Source organism: Eubalaena glacialis, chromosome X (genome assembly GCF_028564815.1).
Source record: "Eubalaena glacialis isolate mEubGla1 chromosome X, mEubGla1.1.hap2.+ XY, whole genome shotgun sequence".
Lineage (NCBI taxonomy): Eukaryota > Metazoa > Chordata > Mammalia > Artiodactyla > Balaenidae > Eubalaena > Eubalaena glacialis.
Window position 1 is genome coordinate 138,441,960 of NC_083736.1, and position 17,277 is coordinate 138,459,236.

The window sequence follows — 17,277 nt, forward strand, 5'->3', positions numbered from 1 at the left end:
AAATGGTGCTGCAATGTACATTGGGGTACATGTGTATTTTTGAATTATGGTTTCCTCAGGGTATATGCCCAGTAGTGGGGTTGCTGGGTCATATGGTAGTTCTATTCTTAGTTTTTTAAGGAACCTCCATACTGTTCTCCATAGTGGCTATATCAACTTACATTCCCACCAACAGTGCGAGAGGGTTCCCTTTTCTCTACACCCTCTCCAGTATTTATTGTTTGTAGATTTTTTGATGATGGCCATTCTGACTGGTATGAGGTGATACCTCATTGTAGCTTTGATTTGCATTTCTCTAATAATTAGTGATGTTGAGCATCTTTTCATGTGCCTCTTGGCCATCTGTATGTCTTCTTTGGAGAAATGTCTGTTTAGGTCTTCTGCCCATTTTTGATTGGGTTGTTTGTTTTTTTGATATTGAGTGGCATGAGCTGTTTCTATAATTTGGAGATTAATCCTTTGTCTGTTGATTCGTTTGCAAATATTTTCTCCCATTCTGAGGGTTGTCTTTTTGTGTGGTTTATGGTTTCCTTTGCTATGGAAAAGCTTTTAGGTTTCATTAGGTCCCATTTGTTTATTTTTGTTTTCATTTTCATTACTCTAGGAGGTGGGTCAAAAAAGATCTTGCTGTGATTTATGTCAAGGAGTGGTTTTCCTATGTTTTCCTCTAAGAGTTTTATAGTGTCTGGCCTTACATTTATGTCTTTAATCCATTTTGAGTTTATTTTTGTGTATGGTGTTAGGTAGTGTTCTAATTTCATTCTTTTACATGTAGCTGTCCAGTTTTCCCAGCACAATTATTGAAGAGACTGTCTTTTCTCCATTGCATATTTTGGCTCCTTTGTCATAGATTAGGTGACCATGGGTGCATGGGTTTATCTCTGGGCTTTCTATCCTGTTCCATTGATCTATATTTCTGTTTTTGTGCCAGTACCATACTGTCTGGATTACTGTAGCTTTGTAGTATAGTTTGAAGTTGGGAAGCCTGATTCCTCCAGCTCTGTTTTTCTTTCTCAAGATTTCTTTGGTTATTTGGGGTCTTTTGTGTTTCCATACAAATTATAGATTTTTTTGTTCTAATTCTGTGAAAAATGGCATTGGTAATTTGATAGGGATTGCACTGAATCTGTAGATTGCTTTGGGTAGTATAGTCATTTTCACAATATTGATTCTTCCAATACAAGAACATGGTATATCTCTCCATCTGTTTCTATCCTCTTTGATTTCTTTCATCATTACTTTACAGTTTTCTGAGTATAGGTCTTTTGCCTTCTTAGGTAGGTTTATTCCTAGGTATTGTATTCTTTTTGTTGCAATGGTGAATTGGATTGTTTCCTTAATTTCTCTTTCTGATTTTTCCTTGTTAGTGTATAGGAATGCAAGAGATTTCTGTGCATTAATTTTGTATCCTGCAACTTTACCAAATTCATTGATTTGCTATAGTAGTTTTCTGGTGTCATCTTTAGGACTTTCTATGTATAGTATCATGTCATCTGCAAACAGTGACAGTTTTACTTCTTGTTTTCCAATTTGTATTCCTTTTATTTCTTTTTCTTCTCTGATTGCCATGGCTAGGACTTCCAAAATTATGTTGAATGATAGTGGTGAGAATCGACACCCTTGTCTTGTTCTTGATCTTAGAGGAAATGCTTTCAGTTTTTCCCCATTGAGAATAATGTTTGCTGTGGGTTTGTCATATATGGCCTTTATTATGTTGAGGTAGGTTCCCTCTGTTCCCACTTTCTAGAGAGTTTTTATCATAAATGGGTGTTGAATTTTGTCAAAAGCTTTATCTGCATCTATTAAGATGATCATATGGTTTTTGTTCCTCAATTTGTTTATATGGTGAATCACATTGATTGATTTGCATATATTGAAGAATCCTTGCATCCCTGGGATAAATCCCACTTGGTCATGGTATATGATCCTTTTAATGTGTTGTTGGATTCTATTTGCTAGTATTTTGTTGAGGATTTTTGTGTCTATGTTCATCAGTGATATTGGTCTGTAATTTTCTTTTTTTGTAGTATCTTTGTTTGGTTTTGGTATCAGGGTGATGGTGGCTTCATAGAATGAGTTTGGGAGCGTTCCTCCCTCTGCAATTGTTTGGAAGAGTTTGAGAAGGATAGGTGTTAGCTCTTGTCTAAATATTTGATAGAATTCGCCTGTGAAGCCATTAGGTACTGGACTTTTGTTAGTTGGAAGTTTTTTTTTTTTTAATTTTTTTATTAAAGAACTCAGATTTTAGGAAGATTTTAAATTATAGTTTCAATTTCATTACTTGTGACTGGTCTGTTTATATTTTCTATTTCTTCCTGGTTCAATCTTGGAAGGTTGTACCTTTCTAAGAATTTGTCCATTTCTTCCAGGTTGTCCATTTTATTGGCATATAGTTGCTTGTAGTAGTCTCTTATGATCCTTTGTATTTCTGTGGTGTCAGTTATAATTTCTCTCTTTTCATTTCTAATTTTATTGATTTGAGTCCTCTCCCTTTTTTTCTTGATGAATCTGCCTAAAGTTTCATCAATTTTGTTTATCTTCTCAAAGAACCAATTTTTAGTTTCATTGATCTTTGCTCTTGTTTTCTTCGTTTCTATTTCATTTATTTCTGGTCTGATCTTTATGATTTTTTTCCTTCTACTAACTTTGGGTTTTTCTCGTTCTTCTTTTTCTAGTTGCTTTAAGTGTAAGGTTAGGTTTTTTATTTGAGATTTTTCTTGTTTCCTACGGTGAGATTGAATTGCTATAAACTTCCCTCTTAGGACTGCTTTTGCTATGTCCTATAGGTTTTGGGTCATCATGTTTTCGTTGTCCTTTGTTTCTAGGTATTTTTTGATTTCTTCTTTGATTTCTTCAGTGATCTCTTGGTTATTTAGTAGCGAATTGTTTATCCTCCATGTGTTTCCCTGTTTTAGAGGTTTTTTTTTTTTTTTTTCTCCTGTAACTGATTTCTAATCTCATAGTATTGTGGTCAGAAAAGATTCTTGATAGGATTTCAATTTTCTTAAATTTACCAAGGCTTGATTTGTGACCCAAGATGTGATCTATCCTGGACAATGTTCCATGTGCACTTGAGAAGAAAGTGTATTCTGCTGCTTTCAGGTGGAATGTCCTATAAATATCAATTAAGTCTATGTGGTCTATTGTGTCATTTAAAGCTTGTGTTTCCTTATTTATTTTCTGTCTGGATGATCTGTCCATTGGTGTAAGTGGGGTGTTAAAATCCCCCACTATTATTGTGTTACTGTCGATTTCCCCTTTTATGGCTGTTCACATTTGCCTTATGTATTGAGGTGCTCCTATGTTGGCTGCATAAATATTTATAGTTGTTATATCTTCTTCTTAGATTGATCCCTTGATCATTATGTAGTGTCCTTCCTTGTCTCTTATAACAGTCTTTATGTTAAAGTTTATTTTGTCTGATATGAGTATTGCTACTCCAGCTTTCTTCTGATTTCCATTTGCATGGAATATCTTTTTCCATCCCCTCACTTTCAGTCTGTATGTGTCCCTAGGTCTGAAGTGGATCTCTTGTAGATAGCATATATATGGGTCTTGTTTTTGTATCCATTCAGCCAGTCTGTGTCTTTTGTTTGGAGCATTTAATCCATTTACATTCAAGGTAATTATCGATATGTATGTTCCTATTATCATTTTCTTTATTGTTTTGGGTTTGTTTTTGTGGGTCTTTTTCTTCTCTTGTGTTTCCTCCCTAGAGAAGTTCCTTTTTCATTTATTGTAAAGCTGGTTTGGTGGTGCTGAATTCTCTTAGCTTTTTGCATTCGAATGTTGGTGCATTTAATGTTGTCCCAGAGGTCTCTGAGAGTGTCCTCAATTCTTTTCATTCTTTTTTCTTCATTCTGCTCATTGGCAGTTATTTCCACCATTCTATCTTCCAGCTCACTTATTCGTTCTTCTGCTTCAGTTATTCTGCTATTGATTCCTTCTAGTGTATTTTTCCTTTCAGTTCTTGTGTTGTTCATCACTGTTTGTTTGTCCTTTAGTTCTTCTAGGTCCTTGTTAAACATTTCTTGTATCTTCTTGATCTGTGCCTCCATTCTATTTCTGAGATTTTGGGTCATGTTTACTATCATTACTCTGAATTGTTTTCAAGTTGTCTATTTCCTCTTCATTTATTTGATCTTGTAGGTTTTTACCTTGCTCCTTCGTCTGTGTCATATTTTTTTGTTGTCTCAGTTTTTTTGATGGGTGTGGCTGTGTTCCTGTCATGCTGGTTGTTCGGCCTGAGGCATCCATCCCTGGAGTTTGCAGGCAGTTGGGTGGAGCCTGGTGTTGGTGCCGAGATGAGGACCTTCGGGAGAGCTCACACTGATTAATATTCCCTGGGGTCTGAGGTTCTCTGTTAGTCCAGCAGTTTGGACTCAGTGCTCCCACTACAGGAGCTCAGGCCCCATTCCCGGCCTGGGAACCAAGACCCCACAAGCCATGCAGTGTGGCAAAAGAAAAATAAATGCAACCGACAAAAAGGAGCAGAACAATAACAAAGAATAAAAAGTAAAATAAAATAAAAAATATATTAGAAAAAATAAAAATAAAGATGAAACAACAAAAACAGAGCCACAACAGGGCTGGAAAAGGCCTTGGCGGCGGGGGGTGGCATGGAGGGGGCCTCAAGCCTGGGACCCTCGTGGCTGGAAGAGGCCTTGGGGGGGGCTTAGGCTCAGGACCCCCGTGGCTGGAAAATGCCCCAGGGGGTGTGGGGAGGTTTAGGCTCAGGACCTGCATGACTGGATAAGGCCCTGGGGGGCAGGGCTTAGGCTCAGGATCCACACAGCCCGAGGGGGCCCAGAGGGCAGAGGTTCAGGCTCAGGACCCCAGCAGGCTCTGCAGGCCCTGAGCGGGCAGGGGAGACTCTGGCCATGTTCTCCTCTGATCCCCCTATCCCCAGCTGGTCTCTCCCTGTCCCCATTGATCCCCACAATGTGAGTGGGCCCTTCTGAGTGTGGGAACCCCTCCCCTCCCCCAGCTGCCCCTCAGAGGCACTGGTCCCATCCCACCTCCACTTTGCCTCTCTCCCCTCCTATGCCCCCAGGACCCTCGCGGCCGGAGGGGGCCCCAGAGGGCAAAGATTCAGGTTCAGGACCCCAGCAGGCTTGCTGGGGCCTGAGTGGGTGGGGGAGATGCTGGCCGCATTCCCCTCTGATCCCCCAAAGGTCTCTCCCTGTCCCTGCTGATTCCCTTGCCATGAGTGGGCCCCTCTGAGCATGGGAACACCTCCCCTCCCCCAGCCTCCCATCAGGGGCACCAGTCCCATCCTGCCTCCACTTTTCCTTCCCCCTCCTTCCCCACACATGCTACCCGACCCCCTGGGGATTCCTCCCATCCCCTTAGGTGTCCAAGGTCCCCCACCAGTGCCTGGTAGGTGCCCTAGTTGTGAGGAGACACGAACTCCGCATCCGCCTACTCTGCCATCTTGACTCCGCCCCTCCAATACTATATTGAATAAAAGTGACAAGACTGGACATCCTTGTGTTGTTCCTGATCTTAGAGGAAATGCTTTCAGCTTTTCACCATTGAGTATGATATTAGCTGTGGGCTTGTCATATGTTTGTCTGATTTTGATATCAGGGTGATGCTGGCCTTGTAGAATGAGTTTGGAAGCATTCTTTCCTCTGCAACTTTTTAGAATAAGTTGAGAAGGGTAGGTGTTAACTCTTCTCTGAATGTTTGGTAGAATTCATCCGTGAAGCCATCTGGTCCTAGAATTTGTTTGTTGGGATTTTTTTCTTTATTACTGATTCAATTACATTACTTGTGATTGGTCTGTTAATATTTCCTATGTCTTCCTGGTTCAGTCTTGGGAGATTGTACATTTCTAGGAATTTGTTCATTTCTTCTAGGTTGTCTATTTTATTGGCATATAGTTGTTCATAGTATTCTCTTATGATCCTTTGTATTTCTGTGGGATCTGTTGCAATTTCTCCTTTTTTATTTCTGATTTTATTGATTTGGGCCCTCTCTTTTTTTCTTGATGAGTCTGGCTAAAGGTTTATCAATTTTGTTTATTTTTTCAAAGAACAAGCTCTTAGTTTCACAGATCTTTTCTATTGTTTTCTTTGTCTCTATTTCATTTATTTCTGTTCTGATCTTTATTATTTCTTTCCTTCTACTAACTTTTGGTTTTGTTTGTTCTTCTATTCCTAGCTTCTTTAGGTGTGATGCTGAGTTGTTTATTTGAGATTTGTCTTGTTTCCTGAGGTAAGCTTGTATTGCTATGAACGTCCCACTTAGAACTACTTTTGCTACATCCCATAGACTTTGAATCATTGTGTTTTCATTTTCATTTGTCTCCAAGTATTTTTTGATTTCCTCTTTGATTTCTTCAGTGATCCATTTGTTGTTCAGTAGCATATTGTTTAGCCTCTACATGTTTGTGTGTGTGTTTTTTTCTTATAGTTGATTTCTAGTCTCATAATGTTGTAGTCAGAAAAGATGCTTGATATGATTTCAATTTTCTTAAATCTGCCAAGGCTTGTTTTGTGGCCCAGCATGTGATCTATCCTGGAAAATGTGCCGTGTGCACTTGAAAAGAATGTGTATTCTGCTGCTTTTAGATGGACTGTTCTATATATATTGATTAAATCCATCTGGTCTAATGTGTCATTTTAGACAGTGTTGCCTTATTGATTTTCTGTCTGGATGATGCATCCATTGATGTAAGCGTGGTGTTAAAGTCCCCTACTGTTATAGTGTTACTGTCAATTTCTCCTTTTATGTCCATTAATATTTGCATCATATATTTATGTGCTTCTATGTTGGGTGCACATATATTTACAATTGTTATATCTTCTTCTTGGATTGATCTCTTGATCATTATGTAATGCCCTTCTTTGTCTCTTGTAACAGTCTTTATTTTCAAGTCAATTTTGTCTAATAGAAGTATTGCTGCCTTGGCTTTCTTTTGATTTCCATTTGTATGGAATACCTTTTTACATTCCCCCACTTTTACTCTGTGTGTGTCCTTAGATCTGAAGTGAGTCTCTTGTAGGCAGCATATATACGGGTCTTGTTTTGTATCTGTTCAGCCACTCTATGTCTAGTCCATTTACATTTAAAGTAATTATTGATACATACGTTCTTATTTCCATTTTGTTAATTGTTTTGGGTTGTTTTTATAGGTCATTTTTGTTCCTTTCTTCTTTTGTTCTCTTCTCTTGTCATGTGATGACTATCTTTAGTGTTATGTTTGGATTCCTTTTTCTTCTTTGTGTGCATATCTATTATAGATTTTTGGATTGTGGTTACCATGGCATTTATATATAGCAATCTATATATAGACATGATTGTTTTAAGTTGCTGATCTCTTAATTTCAAATGCACTTTAAGACCCTGCGTTTGTACTCTCCTCCCCTCAAGATTACTGTTTTTGATATCATATTTTATGTCTAATTGTTTTGTGTATCCCTTAACTGCTTATTGTGGATATAGATGATTTTACTGTTTTTGTCTTTTAATCTTCCTACTAACTTTGTGCATGGATGATTTCCTACCTTTACTATATGTTTGCCTTTACTGGTGAGCTTTTACCTTTTGTAATTTTCATGCTTCTTGTTGTGGCCTTTTCTTTTTCACTTGGAAAAGTTCCTTTAACCTTTCTTGTAAAGCTGGTTTGGTGATGCTGAACTTTTTTAGCTTTTGCTTGTCTGTAAAGCTTTTAATCGCCCCCATCAAATCTGAACGAGACCCTTGCTGGGTAGAGTATTCTGGCTGTAGGTTTTTCACTCTCATCACTTTAAATATATTGTGCCACTCCCTTCTGGCCTGCAGATTTTCTGCTGAAAAGTCAGCTGATAGCCTTATGGGAGTTCCCTTTTATGTTACTTGTTGCTTTTCCCTTTCTGCTTTTAATATTCTCTCTTTATACTTAATTTTTGCCATTTTAATTACAATGTGTCTTGGTGTGTTCCTCTTTGGGTTAATCCTGTATGGGACTCTCTGTGCTTCCTGGACTTGGATGTCTGTTTCCTTTTCCAGGTTAGAGAAGTTTTCAGCTATTATGTTTTCAATTGTGTTCTCAGTCCCTTTCTCTCTCTATTCTCCATCTGGGACCACTATAATGCAAATATTAGAGCATCTGATGCTTTCCCAGAGGTCTCTTAGATTTTCCTCATTTCTTTTCATTCTTTTTTCTGTTCAGCATCAGCGATTTCCACTACTCTGTCTTCTAGCTTGCTGATCCATTCTTCTGTATCATTTAGCATACTGTTGATTTCCTTTAGTATACTTTCATTTCAGTTATTGTATTCTTCATCTCTGATAGTGCTTTATATTTTCTAACTCTTTGTTAAAAACTTCTAACTTCTTGCTCTGTGCATCCATTCTTCTCCCAAGTTCTTTGATCATCTTTATGATCACTACCCTGAAGTCTTTCTTGGGTAGATTGCCTATCTCCACTTCACTTGGTTCTTTTTCTAGGGTTTTATCTTGATCCCTCATTTGGAAAAGGTTCCACTATCACCTCATTTTGCCTAAGTTGCTATTTGTATTTTTATGTATCTGGTAAGTTGGTTACATTTCCCACCTTGGAGAAGTTGCCTTTTGTAGGAGATGACATATGTGTCCCAGCTGTGCACTCCCCTCTTGTCACCAGAGCTATATGCTCTAGGGGTTTGCCCTATGAAGGCTGTGTGGGTCTTTCTGTTGTGTTGGGCTCACTATGTGTGCAGTCTGTTAGTGTTAGTTGGCTCATAGTCTGGTTGGTTGCCAGATCCTGCCTTGTGCAGAGGCTACTGGCTGCTGGTTGGCAGGACTGGGTCAGGAGGGGGCTGAATGTGGAACCCCAGGGGCCATAGGGCTAGTGCTGTGTTACTGGTGGGTGGAGTCAGGGTCCAAGAGACCATGGGGCTGTTACTCACTCAATGGTGGGCAATGCCAGGGGATAGTGCCAGCCTACTGGCAGGCAGAGCTAAATCCTGGGGTCTTGTTTCAGGGCCCAGGGGTCTCAGAGCTGGTGTCAGATCACTGGTGGGTGGAGCCAGTTACTAACACTGTTGTCTGTGGGCCCTGGGTGTCTTTAAGCTTGTGTTGGTTTACTAGTGAGAGGGCCATGGCCCAGCTGGTCCCAGGGCAGAATTTGGCCTCTTTGTGGGCAAGCTGGGTCCACACACTATGGGGCTGCAGTTTTCTTGTAGCCGGTGTCTGCCTGCTGGTAGGCAGAGCTGGGTCCTGGGGTCTCTGGTGGGCTAGGCCCTGTCCAGGGGCAGCTGGGGGCTCAAGGGGTTTTAAGGCAGCCTGTCTGCTGGTAGTGGAGCTGTGTCCATGCCCAGTTAGTTGCTTGGACTGAGGCATGCCAGCACTGGCTCCTGGGGCTGGGTCCTGGAGCTAATAAGCTGGAGGGAGGATTCCACAATGGCATTTGCCAGCACCAGTGTCCATGTAGTTGAACCAACTCCCCCAAATGGCTGCCACCAGTGTCTATGTCCCCAAGGTGAGCTGAAGTTGCCTCCTTCCTTTCCAGGAGACTCTAAGATCAGCAGGTAGGTCCGACCCAGGCTCCTGAAGTTACTGCTTCTACTGTGGATCCTGGAGCATGTAAGATTTTGTGTGTGCCCTTTAAGAGTAAAGTGTCTATTTCTCCCAGTCCTCTGGGACTCTCAAAAGTAAGCCCCACTGTCCTTCAAAGCTAAATGCTCTGGGGACTCATCTTCCCAGTGCAAGACCCACAGGCAGGAAGCCCAATATGGAGCTTGGACCTCTCACTCCTTGGGGAGAAACTCTACAATTCTAATTATTTTCCCATTTGTGGTCACCCACTGGGGGGTATGGGACTTAAGTATGTTATGACTCCACCCCTCCTATGCATCTTGTCTGTCTTTATATCTTAAGTTGTAGAAGATTTTTTCTGGTAGGTTCTGATCTTTTCCATTGATGGTTGTTCTGCAAATAGTTGTGATATTGGTGTGCTTGTGAGAGGAGGTGAGCTCTGGGGTCTTTCTACTCTGCCACGTTGGCTGATTGCCCCTTAAACTTCAATCTTATGGTTGTCACCTTCCTGGCTCCACTCTCATTGCTGTCAAACTCCCCCAAGAAATTGACTGTTTACCTGTGCCAATTTCTATAGCTTGTTGACACTTTCCATCAGGCTTTGCTTAACTACCTGACTGAACTTTCTTGTATCATGCACATTGAATCTGCTATTTAATACTCTCCTTATCTTAATGAGTATGTCTAGGCCTCTGTTACCAATCCTTCACCATGTGGTCTGTGTAGTTATTGACCAATTTATTAAGTTTTAGCCTCATTTCTCATTGCTGTAGAAATAAAGTAATAACCAGTTGAGGTTCCAATTAACTTCTTGAAGAACAAGATGATCTAATTTTGAGAGGTTCTCATTGATTCTTCTCTTGTTAAATATATTTGCCCCTAATATTTCCTCAGGTCAATATTAGCATGTCTACTGTTTGCTTTTTGTAATAAGATATCATTTAGTTTACTTCTATTGCTATACAGATTTTGGAGAAAGACATTTTCCCCTCTACTAAATGACCCAATGGAATTAAAAATTTTATAAAGACATTACTTATATTCAATAAAATTATCCATTTTAAATGTACAGTCAGATGAATCTTGGTAATTGTACACAATTGTGTAAACACCACACACATAGCCTGGTTTGGGAACCACTCCTACTTCTGTCTACATTCAGCCTATTTTTAACAATTTTCTCAGGTGGTTTATATATACACTGCAGTTTGAGCATCACTGATATATTTGTTATTGTTGCTTGGCCCAGGGTTACTTTGTATTGGATCCCCTTTCCCTCTTTTTCTCTCATGGACTGTTGATGTGTTGTGAGGGAGTTAGTTTCTCAGCATCCAAAGATAGTTGACTTTAATTTTTCTGCTGATGTTACCACATGCAGACCCACACATTCAGCTGGGGTGGACTCAAAAAATGGAAATTGTCATTCTGTCTTGCTTAGCATAATGTTATTGAGCTTTGGTGCTTCCACAAACTCACGTCCTGAAGTTCGGTGCCAAATAGAAATGCTTTTTGTCTAAACCACAATTTGTAATTCAATGGCTATAGGTACCACTGTGGCCTGATACTCCAAATGTCAGGGATACATCTAAGTATAGGCAATGAAGAAAATGATTGCTTCTCACTTTAAGAGAAAGCAGTGGCTTTAGAATTAGACCTTCAAAACTATGCCATGGGTTTCTGCACCGGTATGATACAGAATAAAACAATAATTTTTAGCAATTTTCTATGAGATGCAATTTTCTATGAGATGCATAAATACTGTTTATCGTCATCATACTCTCCTCTCAGTATTCTCTATAGAAGTGTAGACTGGGTGAGTAGTGAATTAGAATCATTTCCCATAATAAAAGGTATTCTGGAAATGAGGAATATTTATGTATTAGAGCCATGGGATCTAATCCTGACTTTATTACTAACTCACTATTCTGTGTCACTTTCCCCATTTTACAACAAGGAGGATAAATTAATAGTCTCTGAGGGCCCTTCTTGCTCTGAAATTCTATGAAGCTGTACCTCTCACCATTTTTGTCCTTCTCCAAAACTGTGGGGAGAGGGAGAAGGTATGTTGGATTACTTTTACTCTTTCAGTTTAACAATTAGCTCTTGAGTTGATTAATGCTCTGCTGGCAATGGCTGTATTTTAGTGAAGATGATTTAGTATCTCAGCAATTGCTAGTTGCTTATAAATGTGCCAGCTTGGTGTATTGAAATTAGTAAAGTTTCTAAAGGTATTTCAAACTGGCCTTAATTAATTAAATGCTGGATAGATGCAGTCCAAGGTTAACCACTTAATAAATTGGCAACCAAATAAAAAATGGAATCAAACATTTTGAGCAGTTTACTGGAATGGATCTGGGCTCTACACCAAGAGATCTGTAGCAATGCTGGCAGCAGGGTGGGTCATTTTCAAGCTCCTGACTCATTGTCACTATACCCTTTCACCCAGGACTGAATCCTTCCCCACAAGAAAACTACACAGTATTGCTTCATCTATAACAATAATGGTTGTGTTAATGTCCACAGACTAAAAGAAAACCTCCATATGAAATGTGAATGGTTGTGACAAGAACCATCTTTAATTCACTGTGTATTTGAACATAAGAATATTGTCAATGAGGACAATAGTGATAGTTCTTATACGTAGAAAAGTTCTTTGCTGTTTCTCTGAGGTGGTATTTAAGTTGAAGACTAGATTAAAGGTAAAGGGAAGTTGCTTAGAAAAAGGAATCATAAAGAAAGATGACACTGCTTAGAAGACTAAGATGACACTACAGAATGTTATTGAAGATTTGAAAGCAAGAAGTAAGATTTGGCTGTGTGCATAGTGAGTAGATTAATTCAGGAAAATTTCTGTTTTCTGAGAAACTAAAGGAATAGGTATTATCACTCAAGTTGTCAAGGAGCTGTATTTGTAAAAAATCTGAGCATATTGTTAAGCCAAATTATAAAGCTAACAAACACATTAAGCAGCTGCTTTGTAGTCAACTCTGTGCTAAGTGCTATGGAGAACATGAGGAAGAAATGAGATTCATGTCTGAGAGTACTTACCAAGACAGCATCATATAATGGAAAGAGTTATGGACTGAGAGTCAGAAGACTTGAATTCCACCAGCTTACTCTGTGACTTTGGCCAAGGGACTTCTCTCTGAGCTTCAGATTCTCAGACTGTTGAAATAATATTCAGTGAGATGGTATATGAGAGCACTTCAGAAATTATGAAGAGTTAGTCAGATGCTGTCAATGACAATACAGTTGCTAATAACTGGAGGTAATAATGATGTAGTAAAAAGAACATTTTGATATTCAAACAAACCTGGGGTTGAATTCTGTCTTTGTCATTTACTAGCTGTAGTGGCTTTGGGTATTTACTTACCTTTATGAGCCTCAGTTCCCCATTTGTAAAATTAGGATAATGATAACAACAATAAATATTTATAATATTATTGCCTGTCACATAGTAGGTATTTAGTAATGGTAGCGTTTATTACTCATATACAAAATGAATACAGTTAAGCAGGAAACTGTATGATATAAGCTGTAAAAGTAATGGGAATGTAAAATTCCATGTCAAAATATATTGTGAGCAAAGTTTCATGATAGAAATAACTGAGTAACCGTTCTCAGAAATTTTATATAATGAAAATAGGCCTTTAAAAGAACACGGTTGTATGTTTTAAGAAATGATGTGAGATATGAGAGTTGAGGAAGTAAAATCTATAACAGTTGATGACTCACTGGTGAGTGAAAACATGGCAAGTGAGGGAGAGTGACTTTCAAGTTTTTGTCTTGGGTGACTGAATATATGATGATACCATATATCATTCAACAAAAATTTATTGATGCGTACTATGTACCAGGCTCTGGAAATAAGGCGATAAGTTAGACATAGTTCTTGTCTACATGTATATTACAATCTAGTGGAGGAAACAAGATATAAATAAAATTAACAAAAAATGTAGTTTTGAAAATGAGTATTAAGCAAGACAAGTACAGAGTGCTATGTCAAACTATGTCAGAGAGACATACTAGTGAATACAGGAGGATAACAAGGTTTTGAGTGAAAAACAAAATAATGACTTTATTTTTCGAACATGTTAAGTTTTGAAGTATCAGTGGGAAGCATAGTTGAAGATATCTAGAAGGCATGTGAAGATATAGATTTGGAGCTCAGAGTAAGATCTGGGTAGCAAACATTAAAAGAAAATTTATTCAAATGGTGATTGAAGTTATAGGATTACACAAAGTTACCTAAAAACAGCACACAGAGCAGGGGATCTCAGAGGGGGTGTGTGTATGTCTGTGTGTGCAGTGTTTTTTTTAGCTTTTTAAGAATTTATTATTTTTTATTGAAGTATAGTTTATTTACAATGTGTTAATTACTGCTGTACAGCAAAGTGATTCAGTTATACATTAATACACATTTTAAAAAATATATTCTTTTCCATTATGGTTTATCATAGGATATTGAGTATAGTTCTCCATGCTATGTAGTAGGACCTTGTTGTTAGTTTTGTTTTAGTTTTAATTGTATTTGAATATCTTTGGTTGGGACACACACTCTATAATTCAAACACAGTCCTTATCATTCCCTATTTTCTTATACCTGAACAACTTCAACCTCATAAATTTATTTTACCTGTTTGGCCTCTGGAAACATTTGAGTTTTCAATTTCTGGTATGGCCAGAAAAGTAGTGGGCTTCTTAACATTTAACATTAAAAAAAATTTTAAGCTAGCAAAATATTTTAATTATTATTTTTAAATTATGATACAGAAAAATGGACTTTTTCTATTTTGATATACAGTTCTATGAATTTTAACATAGATAGATAGATGATAGATAGATAGGTATAGATATAGATATAGATATGTAATCACCACCACAATGTGGATACAAACAGTTTCAATGCCCCAAAAAACTCCTTCATTCTACCATTTTATAGTCATCCCCTCCCTCTGCTCATAAACCCTGACAATCTGTTCTCCATCCTTATAGTTTTACCTTTTTCAGAATGCAATATAAATGAAATAATGCAGTATGTAGCCCTTTGAGACAGGCATTTTTTATACAGCATCGTGTCTTTGAGAGTCATCTAAGTTGTGTATATCAATAGTTTGTTCTTTTTATGGTGAATAATATTTTATTATATGGGGGCACTACAGTTTGTTCATGCATTCACCCATTTAAGGACATGTGAAATCTTTCCAGGTTAGGGCAATTATGAATAGAGCTGATGTAAACATTGATGATCAGATATAAGTTTTCATTTCTCTGGGGTATAAACAGGAATTGCCAAACTATTTTCCAGAGTGGCTGTAGCATTTTTCATTCCTTCTAGTAATGTATGAGAGTCTCATTTGCTCACATTCTTTTCAGCACCTGGTATTGCCAATACATATTTTTAAAATTTATTTTTGGCTGTGTTGGGTCTTCGTTGCTGCGTGCGGGCTTTCTCTAGTTGCGGTGAGCGGGGGCTACTCTTCGTTGCAGTGTGCAGGCTTCTAATTGCGGTGGCTTCGCTTGTTGTGGATCACGGGCTCTAGGCATGCGGGTTTCAGTAGTTGCAGCTTGTGGGCTCAGTAGTTGTGGCTCATGGGCTCTAGAGCGCAGGCTCAGTAGTTGCGGCGCACGGGTTTAGTTGCTCCACGGCATGCAGGATCTTCCCAGACCAGGGATCGAACCCGTGTCCCCTGCATTGGCAGGAGAATTCTTTTTTTTTTTTTAGCATCTTTATTGGAGTATAATTGCTTTACAACTGTGTGTTAGGTTCTGCTTTATAACAAAGTAAATCAGCTGTACGTATACATATATCCCGATATCTCCTCCCTCTTGTGTCTCCCTCCTACCCTCCCTATCCCACCCCTCTAGGTGGTCACAAAGCATTGAGCTGATCTCCCTGTGCTATGCGGCTGCTTCCCCCTAGCTATCTATTTTACATTTGGTAATATATATATAAGTCCATGCCACTCTCTCACTTCATCCCAGCTTACCCTTCCCCTTCCCTGTGTCCTCAAGTCCATTCTCTACATCTGCGTCTTTATTCCTGTCCTGCCCCTAGGTTCTTCATAGCCTTTTTTTTTTTTTTACATTCCATATATATGTGTTAGCATACGGTATTTGTTTTTCTCTTTCTGACTTACTTCACTCTGTATGACAGACTCTAGGTCCATCTACCTCACTACAAATAAATCAATTTCTTTTCTTTTTATGGCTGAGTAATATTTCATTGTATATATGTGCCACATCTTCTTTATCCATTCATCTGTCGATGGGCACTTAGGTTGTTTCCATGTCCTGGCTATTGTAAAAAGAGCTGCAATGAACATTGTGGTACATGACTCTTTTTGAATTATGGTTTTCTCAGGGTATATGCCCAGTAGTGGGATTGCTGGGCTGTACAGTAGTTCTATTTTTAGTTTTTTAAGGAACCTCCATACTGTTCTCCATAGTGGCTGTATCAATTTACATTCCCACCAACAGTGCAAGAGGGTTCCGTTTTCTCCACAACCTCTCCAGCATTTATTGTTTCTAGATTTTTTGATGATGGCCATTCTGACTGGTGTGAGGTGATACCTCATTGTAGTTTTCGTTTGCATTTCTCTAATGATTAGTGATGTTGAGCATTCTTTCATGTGTTTGTTGGCTATCTGTATATCTTCTTTGGAGAAACGTCTATTTTGGTCTTCTGCCCATTTTTGGATTGGGTTGTTTGTTTTTTTGATATTGAGCTGCATGAGCTGCTTGCAAACTTTGGAGATTAATCCTTTGTCAGTTGCTTCATTTGTAAATATTTTCTCCTATTCTGAGGGTTTTCTTTTCATCTTGTTTATGGTTTCCTTTGCTGTGCAAAAGCTTTTAAGTTTCATTAGGTCCCATTTGTTCATTTTTGTTTTTATTTCCATTTCTTTAGGAGGTGGGTCAAAAAGGATCTTGCTGTGGTTTATGTCATAGAGTGTTCTGCGTATGTATTCCTCTAAGAGTTTTATAGTGTCTGGCCTTACATTTAGGTCTTTAATCCATTTTGAGTTTATTTTTGTGTATGGTGTTAGGGAGTGTTCTAATTTCATTCTTTTACATGTAACTGTCCAGTTTTCCTGGCACCACTTGTTGAAGAGGCTGTCTTTTCTCCATTATATATTCTTGCCTCCTTTATCAAAAATAAGGTGACCACATGTGCATGGGTTTATCTCTGGACTTTCTATCCTGCTCCATTGATCTATATTTCTGTTTTTGTGCCAGTACCATACTGTCTTGCTTACTGTAGCTTTGTAGTAAAGTCTGAAGTCAGGGAGCCTGATTCCTCCAGCTCCGTTTTTCTTTCTCAAGATTGCTTTGGCTATTCGGGGTCTTTTGTGTCTCCATACAAATTTTAAGATGATTTGTTCTAGTTCTGTAAAAAATGCCATTGGTAATTTCATAGGGATTGCATTAAATCTGTAGATTGCTTTGGGTAGTATAGTCATTTTCACAATATTGATTCTTCCAATCCAAGAACATGGTATATCTCTCCATCTGTTGGTATCATCTTTAATTTCTTTCATCAGTGTCTTATAGTTTTCTGCATACAGGTCTTTTGTCTCCCTAGGTAGGTTTATTCCTAGGTATTTTATTCTTCTTGTTGCAGTGGTAAATGGGAGTGTTTCCATAATTTCTCTTTCAGATTTTTCATCATTAGTGTATAGGAATGCAAGAGATTTCTGTGCATTAATTTTGTATCCTGCTACTTTACCAAATTCATTGATTAGCTCTAGTAGTTTTCTGGTAGCATCCTTA